Source organism: Papaver somniferum, chromosome 6 (assembly GCF_003573695.1).
Source record: "Papaver somniferum cultivar HN1 chromosome 6, ASM357369v1, whole genome shotgun sequence".
NCBI lineage: Eukaryota > Viridiplantae > Streptophyta > Magnoliopsida > Ranunculales > Papaveraceae > Papaver > Papaver somniferum.
Window position 1 is genome coordinate 7,530,202 of NC_039363.1, and position 12,800 is coordinate 7,543,001.

The 12,800-nt window shown below is 39.2% G+C and overlaps 1 long non-coding RNA gene across 1 annotated transcript; it reads left to right on the plus strand.

Annotated features, from left to right (window-relative positions):
• The first annotated feature begins 1,761 nt into the window (after nucleotides 1–1,761).
• On the plus strand, nucleotides 1,762–3,185 carry LOC113285390. The gene is made up of 2 exons (XR_003328628.1): nucleotides 1,762–2,005; nucleotides 2,748–3,185. It is a non-coding gene; the product is annotated as an uncharacterized LOC113285390 (long non-coding RNA).
• Nucleotides 3,186–12,800: the final 9,615 nt, after the last annotated feature.

The following is a 12,800-nucleotide window of genomic DNA, read 5'->3' on the forward strand; positions in this document are numbered from 1 at the left end:
AGGGTATAGGGAAAATCAGAATTTTATAGATATTTTTTCCACCATGGAAAATCTAGATAAATATCCATAAATATAAACTCACATTATATTTTTCTATTTTACATAAAAGAATTAAAAATATATCATCCAGTTAAAACCAATCGGGTTAGTTTTCAAAAAAAAAATATATATATTTTAATAAAGTTGTTATATCCGGCGAATTAGTGATCGGACAAGCAAAAACACAAATTTCTCCCTTCGTCCCTATTATATAGGCGGAGAAGTAAAAATTGTAGTCTCTCTATATATATAGGCGGATATCTATTTTCAATGTGATTTCTTCCCTATATACCTTTATTAACGAGTATGATATTCACAAACTAAGTTAATGCCTGTAGTAAGTTTATCCGAGCATGACTTGTTCTTATGGCACAGTAACCGGCTTCCTTATGCCATGAACTTCCTCAAAGCTATTCCTATTAGTAGGCTTGGCCAAGCCGTTGGGCCTCAACAATTTCGAGTTGTCCTCCAATATCGCCTCGGGATACCGTTTTTCAATGACGATAGTCTCTGTTCGATGTTTTCGGCGATGACGTTCTACACTGTGCCAAGGATATAGGGACTAAATATCGACATGATATTGCGAGAGATGTCGTGTTTGATATATGCCACAAAGCCAATGTACCTGCCAGAAAAGAAGCCTCCTTAGGACTTCGATCTGACTCCGACAAAGAATTAAAGCTAGGGGATATCATTGTGCTGAATTGGGAAGGAGGGAAGGACGTTTGCTTCGATGTCACAGTAGTTTCTCCCTTTACCAGTGCTGGAACTCGACGCTTCACTCCTGGACACGCTATTTCCATGGCCATCAACCGCAAATGCAACAAATACCTCGAGAAGTGCCCCACACATGGTTACGGCTTCGGTGTGCTCGCATTTACTACTCTAGGGGAATTAGGTGAAGATACAATTGCCTTTCTGAAAAGATTAGGGAACTGCTTCACCAGTCACAATGCGAATTACAAAATAGGCGGTGCCCTTTTCCATAGATTAGGAATTATAATTCAAAAGGGGGTTGACGCTCAGCTTGTAGCCAGGCTTCCTTCCACCGACTTGTAACTGTTTGTTATATGATATGATCAATATTAATGCACTACATTTTTTAATGGGATATTTTTTTTAATATATATATTCATATTTTCCACATTTCCTAGATAAATGTATTGGAATTGGTGAGGGTAAATTTGGTACAATTAGGAAAATTTATAAAAACGATATAGTTCATGCTTGTACATGTGCAGTTTTTTAATACGCAGATTAGCAAATACTCCCTATGTGTCTATCATACAGGCGGAGAAGTTAAAATCTCGTAGAATAAGAAATTGTTTGCTTTTCATAAAATTTCATGTTTTTTTCTGTTTTTATCCTTTGTCTTATTCTTAATACAATTTTCAATGCAATATAAATAAGGTTATATGGATCAAAAGATATCTTGAAATTAGAATTCCGCCTGTTTAGTGGGAATAGAAAAATCCAATATTCTACCTATATAAGGGACGGAGGGAGTAGTTTCCAAACCATGACATGTTATGTGACAACAAAATCACAAACTAAGACCTAAATCTTACTGGTCAATCCCACTCGTCAAACCCACTGCTTATGTGGCAATAATTTGACTTGACGTTTTCGTCTTCTTCTTCAGGTTTTAATCCCTTTCAGATTAACTCTCACTCGGTAAAGCTATGAACTCATTCCGTATCAAAAAGAATAAAAGAAAAAAAAAAAAAACTAGGAGCTCACTTTAATACAAGAGCGTTTGAGAAGGAGAGGGTTGAACAGATGGAAGGAATCAAAAACGCAGACTTGCTCTCCTTCAGGTTCACAAATAATAAACCCTAATCTCCCTTTTCAATTTGTGTGTTCCTCAATTGTTTCGTGAATTTTATGCTCAAAAAGGAGTTCAAACCAAACAAACAAAAATCAATTTATCATGCAAAATTTCAACAATCAGATCCATCAAACAAAGGTATGTAGTATTTGAACAGGTCAGTGCAGCATCGAAATTTAAGATTTTAGCTTATATGGGTTTGTGAGAATTTATATCAATCTGTGTTCGGTGGTAGTGATAAACTTAAGCTGCCATTTGGTTTGTTTATCATTATTTGTGTTAGCTTGGTTAATTTTCCTACTCTAACTTGGTTAAACTTGATTGTGGTTTTATCATTATTTGTGTTTGCTCAATATGTCGAGCTGTGACCAATCGGATGCTTTATGGGACAGATGCATGAACTGATTTGAGTACTAGGGAAATGTTCATCACCGTCTGCAGTTGGAAGGATTTTTAGTTATTCATTTCTTAATAAAGTTCTCATTTTCTGATTTAACTGAGATTGTGTATATGTAAGCTAGCATTGATAGTTATTATTTGAATTGCACCGAATTAGTATTTTGCATAATGAAATGTGTAGGATATAGCTATATTTAATGAGATGGTCTTAAACCCTTATGGCTGTCTTATATGTGTGATTGCGTCGTATCGGGCCATTTATGTTTGCTGTCAGAAACAAACAAGAAACCTATTCTTATTAGTTTAGATTGTGTGATCAAATGATGGCTACTAGGATTGTTATCACTTACCCTTATTATGGTTTGCACATAAAGTGGTTGGAGTGTGAATACGAGTTGTCATCTTTGAATTTCACTCGTTCATGATCTTATCTATGTTAGTATTCTGTACAGAAAATAACGAGTTATCCTTGTGATTACAGAAGGAAACCACAACCATCCTTTCGCCGCAAGACACATCATTGGATCACACAACCACTGCAGCTACTACTAGGCTCCTCTCAGGTTCAACCATCAGCAAACAGTCCCTTCTCTTCATCATCAAGACATCAACAGCTCCTTTATTCCCTTACACTGCTAACATTGCTACCCTGTCAGCCTTCCGCACTCTAAACTGCACACTGGTTGGCTTATAACATTAAAGTTTTAATCTTTTCGTGGCTTAAAGTCTATCATCCTGCAACTGCAATACCCTTCAGCAACTGGAGTTGGTTTTGTACTTGATGTTCTTTTTGGGTTTTTTGATCATTAGAACTTGTCTGTATTGTTAATACATTGTACAGTTTTTCTTTTCTTTGTAATAGAAAATGTAAACTTTAAACGCCTACTTTAAAAGATATGGTATTTTTCCTTATGCTTAAGAATGTTCCTGTGTTAGGAGGTATGATGCTTTTAGAATAGGATCAAAGCCATAAGCATCTTTCAACAAGTCATAAGGTAGTTAATTCGAATAGGATCAAAGCCATAAGCATCTTTCAACAAGTCACTCATCTTGTTAATGTAAAGAAAAGGATTATGTATTCCAGTTAAGCATCTTTTAACAAGTCACTCATCTTGTTAATGTAAAGAAAAGGGTTATGTTTTCCGGTTCTACAAGAATGACTAAACGTAAACATCCTAATAGAATATATTTTCCCTTATTTAACGGTCACAGGATATTCTCATTGATTGACCGTATTCATAATAATATATATTGCCTAACATCCCTCTAAGGACAGGGAGGCGTGTTTTACCAAAACCAACATGGTATCATCCTAACTACACGATCCTCTTCTTCCTCTTCCATTATCTTTTCTTCTTCAACAACATCAATCATGGCAGGAGATAAAAAGACACTACACCCGGCGTTTACCATCAACAACATCAAAACCCTCATCCCTATTCTCCTAGATATCAAACAGGATGAATACTCTTCTTGGGTTTTTCTGTTCGAGCTCCATCTTCAGGCTCATCGTCTTCTCTTTCTCATTGATGGATCCACACCACCACCGGATGTCGACGCTCCCACCGTGCTTCAACCTGACGCTCTCTGTCGTCAATGGATGTTCTCCACCATGACCAAGGATTTAATGCTCACCGTCCTCAAATCTGGCAAAACTGCTCAAGAGATTTGGGATCATCTCAAGAAACTTTTTCAAGACAACAAAGGTAACCGTGCTGCGACTCTTGAACGTCAGTTTGTTAACCTTAAGTTTGTTGACTGCACTAGTATTGATGATTACTGTGATAAAATTAAATCCCTATCGGATCGATTACGTGATCTTGATTTTCCTATGAATGATAAACGACTTGTGATTCAACTCGTCAACGGCCTTCCGGAGGAATACAACAAGGTGGCCTCCTTTATCCAACAAGCTATGCCTACATTCGATGCCGCTCGCTCACAGCTGCGAACCGAAGAGATCCGCCGCTCTCAACAGACCTGTACGTCTTCACCTACAGCGCTTGCAGCTACAGCTTCGACCACAGATCGTGGAACTCAGCGCTCACAGCGCTCAGGCTCAGCCAAACGCAGTGGCAGTCGATCGTCCTCCTCAACTGCGGATCCACCACTGCTGCCAACTCCACCACATCCTTACCAGCTGTATCGTGCACCAAATCCGGCTTACAGCAATCACTGGACACCACAGTGGGCAACGCCACCTTGTCCGTATCCCACAGCACCTCCGGAAACAGCATGGCAGCAACCTTTCAGTCACAGCTCCTACCGAGGACGTGGACGCAGTGGACAGTCACGCGGTCGACCTTCCAATATTGGACGTGGACAGGCATATGTCACTCCATCCACGGAATACCTTCATCCCAGTGACATTGCCGAAGCGTACAGTTCGATGAGTTTACACTCTCCTGACGACGCCTTTTATATGGATACCGGTGCCACATCGCATCTCACCGCAGACTCAGGTACCCTAAACACTGTTTTTAATACTAGCAATGTTCGTTCCATCTTAGTTGGCAATGGTAACAGTATTCCAGTCATTGCTTCCGGTACCAAGTTCATCGACATTCCATCTCGCACCCTAAAGCTAAAAGACACTCTTGTTGCTCCTGACATTATAAAAAATTTGGTTTCCGTTCGTAAATTCACCACTGATAATCATGTGTCTGTTGAATTTGACCCATCTGGTTTTTCTGTGAAGGATTTGAGATCGAGGAAGATTCTTCTTCGATGTAATAGTTCCGGGGAGCTCTACCCTATTACTCCTTCTGTCGTGCCACCTTCAACTTCGATCTTGCCTCATCCAATATCCCTTCTCACGTGCTCCTATGATGTTTGGCACAGCCGACTTGGCCACCCAGGGAAAGCTATCTTAGATAATTTACGTGCAAACTCTTCAATTCTATGTAATAAAAATCAGTCTACTAAACTTTGTCATTCCTGTCAAGTTAGTAAACATATTCGTCTGCCATTTTCTGATTCAAACTCTGTCACTTTTGTCCCATTTGATATAATTCATAGCGACTTATGGACATCTCCATTGCATGTCGAGACTGGTTTCAATTACTATCTTATATTGCTAGATGACTTCACAAATTATCTATGGATCTTTCCTTTCAAATTAAAATCCCAAGTTTATACCAAGTTCTTAGAATTTCGCTCTTTCGTTGAAACACAGTTTGAACGTGAAATCAAATCTTTCGTTTTCACTTAATTTTTGGTAGATTTTCTCACGACATTTTTTTTCGTTGTCATCAAGTAATGTAAGATTTGAGCAACATGTCTATGCGGTAAAACCGTCCAATATCGACATTTATAATCAATATGACAAAGTACTATTTCAGTTATTTAATGCCTACTGCAACGAAAATATTTTCATAGAATTCAATAACGAAAAAGAAAAAAATCACACCGGTTGATTGTGATGTTGTTTGATAAAAAAATGTAAGAAAAGCTCTCCAGCCAAAAAAATCCTCAAATTTAAAGACTAACGTCGAGAAACAAAATCCCGAGCAGATCCAACTATGCTCGGACATCCCTTTTTAGCATTTGGATATATATTGGACAAAATAGGCTTGCCATTCTCTCTCCAAGGTTCTTTTATTTTTGTATCAACAATTCTAGACACACCAGACTATGATTTTTCCCAAGGAAAATCTAATGGCCTTTGGTACGCCCTCTAGTAATGAGATTACAGCCACAAAAGAGTGAATATGCCTTCCACGTAGGGAAATTCTAGTCAATCACTTTACCTTGAAAGATTGTTGGAGTTTATTTTTGGGGTGGGGTGTAGTGGCGGAGCCGGATAACGAAGTAGAGGGTGGCTAAAAAAATAAAAAGAAAAAGAAGGGCATTTGGGTGGACCAAATCTAAAATAATAAGGAGATAAATGCAAATTATAAGATAAATGTAAATGTGTTTCATGGATTATTTTGATTTTGAAGAGGCTAGATCCAGGATTAATCAACTCTTGACTTCTCACTGTGGGGTGAGGAATATATACAAATACCAATGAGAAATAAATATCTTACAGAATAGAAAAAATTTATGCTCGTTGCACAGATAATTTCAAGAGCTTCTCGAATATATAAAGTTAACTAAATCCGATATATAATAAGATGTGATATTTTTGAGTTTTTTTCTTAATTATTATGAAAACAATGATTTTTTATAAATATGGTAAAATTAATCCAACGGCTGATCTTAAGAAATCCAACGAATGTAGTCAATTGTTCACATGGAAAAAATAGTTACCCATCGGATGATCGAGTTTTGATCTTAGGAAATTTAGTGACCGACTTTTAGAAATAATTTTTTGAACTTTCATTTGTGTTGTTTGTCGTAAAAAAGGAAAGTGATTTAAATCTTCCCCACTTGTTTTATCTTTATCGAGGAATGAGCTAAATCTATCATTTTCTTTTTTAAATTTTGAAATAAAATAGCAGAGCAAACCCTCAAACATCCTGGTTGCATTTTATTTGGGTTCATACTTTCTCGGACGCTGGAAAGAGAATTTCATTCTTAGGCCTACTAATATACACTATGTCAAAAAATTTATTGGTCGTACCAGGTGGCATGGTAAACCATCTACACCATTATGATAAGTATGACGGTGATGCAAGTGACGCATAATGATTACGCGTTACAGAATTGCAGGCAAAGTGAGTGTGCATCCAGGATGGCGCGACACTACGTAGACTGTGAAGTGCCAAGAATGGCATAACCCACAGGACCAATGAAGTGCAAGAGCAACACTACATTGTAAAGACATTTGACTAAGGAATGAAGCTATTGACCGACACAATGGAGCTTCATTAAGGCAAAGGCAAGACTAGGCCAAAGTTGCGAGATGCAACATGCAACATGCGAGTTGGCATGTTGACATGTCCGTGGAATTGAGTATGCCCAAACTGAAGGACGATTCAAAACAAGTGGAATAGACTAAGAGTTAGTCTATGCATTAGTTCCAAGCAGGGCCAAAAGCTTGGACACATGAAAACCAGTTGGTAACGGAAGAGTGGCATTGCCGTTGTCATGCGAGTTGGCATAGTGAAGCATATGACGTCACGAGTAACTAGAGTGAGTTCAAGGACTTGGCACGGATGCTGGAAGCATAAGAATGGTACGTGCATCATTTTAAAGCAAGAAATTGGCAGTTCCAAGGTGGATGGCATCAGTTTCAGGCCAAAGTCTGGTATTGCACAACAAGTAGTGCAATACAGCTTAAGTGACGGTTATGAGTGGGTTGCGAGTTTCAAGCATGCCAAACATGCGAGACAAATAGAGGACGGTTGTAAAGGGAGTTTATGATCGTGGGAGAAGGTTGCCAACTGCAAAAAGACAGGTGTTGGATGATTGGAGAGACTTGGAGAAGAACTGGCCAGTTAGCACAGTTATTGGCGGTTATGCAACTGCTCCATGGGACAGATGGCTGTCTCCAGCGTGTGCAACGGTTGTGCACGATTTTGGCAAGTTTAGCTACTGTATAAATGGTCCTAAGGCATGGGAAATTTTTCAGGCTGGCACATGAGAGTGTGAGACTCAAATTGAGAGAGTTTTTGTAAGGTTAAGGCTTGGTTCAAGGTGAGCAAGACTATGCAAGTCCCTAAGTGGGCAAGTTTTGTATTTCTTTCCTTTGATACAATAAAATGATCTAATTGTGTCATGTTCTAAGTGTTCTTCGTTGGCTGATTGTTGTCAGCAAAGTATGGTATCAATTGAATGCATTATGGAGTGCATTTGAGAAGTTTAAGTAAAGAGAAAGAAGAGTAAAGGCTTCCGCTAGTGAACTGAAGAGTTGGCTGTTTGCATTGGTGCAAACTTATAAGGATGAAGTGCAGGTGGGCGAAGTTTTATTCGCAGAACCACTGTGCTACCGGGTTACACTTTCGCAGAAAATATCTGGGGTGTTTGAAGGTGTGATAGTTCGGGTATCAGAGATGTGTTTGGTACACAGTTCAAGTATATTTGTTGGATAATACGCTGATATTTCTTTCTCTCTTAAGCTATTTTCCTGTGATCATGTAAGTTATTGCATTGTGTTCAGAAAGTTTGCAATAGAAATGGGTTCTAATGGCATGATGATTGACGAAGAACTACCGGGTTCGTTTGATCAACTAAAGGATTATGGTGATCTTGGAAATACGACCATTGACTTTGGTGCAAAAGGCCTTGACATTCCTCTTATTTCTGAAGATAGTGTCAGGTTAGATTTACTTGAAGGAAGAACGTCAGATTGGTTTAATTAACTTGACGAAAGGGTAGGTGCAGTCGAGGACAAGGTGTCCGATGCAACCCTATTGAATTGCGATACCAATGCTGAAGTAACTGAATTGAAGGAGCAATTAAGTTACATAAATACCATGCTAACAAGTCATAGGATGCAAATGTCAGACGAGATGGAAAGTATTCGCAAGTTAATTAGTGATGGCAGGTGCATGGAGAAAGCGCTGATCTTATCTCCGAGCCAAGAGTTTACGCTGGTTCCAGAAATGCTAGAGAAATTGAGAATTTCTTGTATGACATTGAAGCATACTTTGAGGCAAATGGAACTGGGGAAGGATAAAAGGTAACTCTCGCAGGCAATCACCTTGGTGGTGATGCAAAGGTTTGGTGGAGAACTATGTTGCAAGAAGATGAAGCTGCTGGTTATACCAACCCTATGTCATGGAATGACATGAAATATGGACTGAGATGTCAGTTCTGGCCAAGCAATGGTGCTTGGTACGTAAGATAAAGTTTGCGTAGGCTAAAGATGACAGGTACACCATAGGCCTATGCTGAAAACTTCCTTGTATTGGTGCAAGAAGTATGTGGCATGAGTGAAAATGATCAGATGTTCCAATTTTTGAGTGGCGCGAGTTCGCAGGTTATTGTTGAACTCAAGAGGCGCAAAATTCAGAATATCCAGATGGTTGTTCAGGCAATAAGAGAGCTTACTAGTTCCACAACGATTGAAGATGTGCAAAGCTGTGAAGGTAAGGCCAAAGGAAAGGAAAAATATGTTGGCATCAAGCGTAAGCATGAACCGAAGGAAACTGAATTATTCCCTTCATCCCAGAAGTATAGGGGATGTTTCATTTGCAAAAGTTTGCATTTCTCAAGAAGCTGTCTACTCAAGGCGCAACTCAATGCATTAGTTGGGGATGATACCACGCAGCGAAGTTGTTGCGCACTTCGAGAAAGGTAGAAACTAAGCTAAAAATAAGAAGGTGTGTTGCTGTCTCCTTTGGCAATACCTAGTGCAGAAAATGTGGCATTTTCTGATCTTGATTTGCATAGCATTAGTTTTTTTGGTTGTTGCAAACTCTTGTGTAGAGTTTGGTTGTACAGATTTTCATTTGAGTTTTCAAGTTTGTATATACTTTGCTTTGGTGTAAGCAAGTTGCTTTGTTGATGAAGTTTTAGCTTTCCAAAAGTGGTCGGTGGATCAATCATGTAATGGTACATGATCTTGTTATGTAAGAGAAGTAATGAATGATGTTTTCATTTATAAAGTCTTGCCTCTTTATTGACGAAGTATATCTAGTTCATGGGGAGATACTGCAAGTAGCATATTTAGCCTAACGTTTGCAATAACAAGATAAGTTGAGAGCTAGTAAGCAAAGCATAGGACAAGGGTCCTAGTTGATGTAGAAGTGGTATTATTTTTTGGGAATTGCAATATGGCACGATGGCAGATGGGCGGCGACAGTGCAAGCAATGCAGCAAGATAAGAATCATTTCATCAGCAAGCATGAGTTGGGTAGAACTCATGGCCGAGAGGTGCACACACTTTCCATGAAACATGCAATGCAGTTCAAATAAATAGTTAGAGACCTATTGGCTTTGAAGGCGATGCATATGGACAGCTAAAAGGTTAGCTTATGTTATGTCCAAATGATAGTTAGTCACAATTGCGGAGATGGGATGTGCAACTCAATAGTTTTGCTTTAGTGGGTTAAGCAAAGTAAAATTGCAAGTTCAGTTCGGATATGCAACATGACATAAATATAAAGAGTATATACTTTGTGGCCAAACCAAGAGAAATGAGTTCTTGGGTGTTGCTGGCATGAACAGAATGTGGCAAGGCATGAAGTGGAATATTTGGGTATTTTGTACGTGAGAAACACCTATGCACTTTGTGACATGTTTAACGAAGAGGAATATAAGACAACAATCCAAAGGCGGGTTGCCAGCAAAACTGATTGAAAATGAAGCCAAGTCATTTATAAGTCCTTCTCATGTTGAGTTAGATGCAAAAGGCAAAGTCGAGATGCGAAAGACTATGGCAATGATCGTGGTGATCAGGTTAAGAAGAATCATTATGTGCGTACACTTAGGCGTAAATGATTCGAGGCAAAATTCAGGCCAAATTTGGAGGGATTGGCAAAAAAAGAATTTCAGCTTGTATTTGGGTATTGATTCATGATTTGAGTAGCATCTGAAGCATAGTGCACAACGCTAATGTGTGACTCAAGTATATGAGATCAATGGCAAAGCAGTAAAGCTAAGTGGTTCTGACGGTAACTCAAGTAGGTTAAGACAAGTATGACGTTCATACTTGGTTGTGTTCAACGAGGACGTTGAACAGATTAGGTGGGGGAGGTCTATGACGGTGATGCAAGTGACGCATAATGATTACGCATTACAGAGTTGCATGCCAAGTCAGTGTGCAACCAGGATGGCGCGACACTGTGTAGACTGTCAAGTGCCAAGAATGGAATAGCCCCGCAGGGACAATTAAGTTCAAGAGCAGCACTACATTGTAAAGAAATTAGGTTAAGGAATGAAGCTATTTACCGAAATAATTGAGATTCATTAAGGAAAAGGAAATACTAGGCCAAAGTTGCAAGATGCAACATGCAACATGCGAGTTTGCATGTTGGCATGTCCGTGGAATTAAGTATGCCCTAACTCAAGGACGATGCAAACAAGTGAAATAGACTAAGAGTTAGTCTATGCATTAGTTCCTAGCAGGGACAAAAGCTTGGACAAGTGCAAACGAGATGGTAATTCAAGAGTGGCATTGCCATTGTCATGTGAGTTGGCATAGTGAAGCATATGACTCCACGAGTAACTAGAGTGAGTTCAAGGACTTGGCACGGATGCTGGAAGCATAAGAATGGTACGTGCATCAACTTAGGGAAAGAAATTAGCAGTGGAAAGGTGGCTGACATCAGTTTCAGGCCAAAGTACGGTATTGCACAACAAGTGGTGCAATACAGCTCAAGTGACGGTTATGAGTGGGTTGCGAGTTTCACAAGCATGCCAAACACGCGAGACAAAGAGAGGACGGTTTTAAAGGAAGTTTATGATCGTGGGAGAAGGTTGCCAACTGCAAAAAGACAGGTGTTGGATGATTGGCGCGAGATGGAGAAGAACTGGCCAGTTAGCACAGTTATTGGCGGTTATGCAACTGCTCCATGGGACAGATGGCTGTCCCCAGCGTGTGCAACGGTTGTTCACGGTTTTGGCAAGTTTAGATGCTGTATAAATAGTCCTAAGGCATGGAAAATTCGGCAGGCTAGCACATGAGCGTGTGAGACTCAAATTAAGAGAGTTTTTGTAAGGTTAAGGCTTGGTTCAAGGTGAACAAGTCTGTGCAAGTCCCTAGGTGGGCAAGTTTTGTATTTCTTCCCTTTGATGCAATAAATTGAGATAATTGTGTCATGTTCTTGGTTGGTTGATTGTTGTTAGCAAAGTATGGCATTAATTGAATGCATTATGCGGTGCATTTGAGAAGTTTAAATAAAGAGAAAGAAGAGTAAAGGCTTCCGCTAGTGAACTGAAGAGTTGGCTGTTTGTATTGGTGCAAAATTATGAGGCTGAAGTGCAGGTGGGCGAAGTTTTATTCGCAGAACTACTATGCTGTTGGGTTACACTTTCATAGAAAATATCTGGGGTGTTTGAAGGTGTGACAGTAAAACATATGAGTTATTCAATCTCTAACGAATAATATTGTCTATTTCACCAATGATATAGTCCATGTCACTGGATATTTTCTGAATATCACCAATGTTTGACTCAACTTATCCAATGGACGACTCTATAACGCCTATAAATACTGCACCTCCACTCCCGTTCCTATTTACACCATCTCTTCTTTCGCCTTAGAAAAATTCTTTAGTTACTTTCTCTTTCGCCTAAGCAAAACTTTTTAGTTACTTCCTTCCAAAATGAGTGAGAAAAAAAAAAGAAACGGAAAAGTCAAAGGATCTACTGGAACCCCCAGACAGTGGATTAAATTATGGCGTGGATAAAGAATATGAGTTTCAACATGTTAAACAACTAGCATATGATGGCGAACACCTTGTACACATACTCGGTCACCCAAAATGAGTTAATTTCGTCGCTCTAAGGGGTGGATAGTATGATTTTTTGTATGGTGTTCAAGTTATTTGCCATTTCTGTTCAAAATAGAGTCCGAAGATAGCTTAGTGGCGTTTACATGATATATAACCTAGAAACTATAAAACTCAAATAATGAAAGTTCTATTCGAACGATGGGTAAAGATGTCTAGTACAATGGTTAGGAAACCCCCTTTCGTCCAAAATA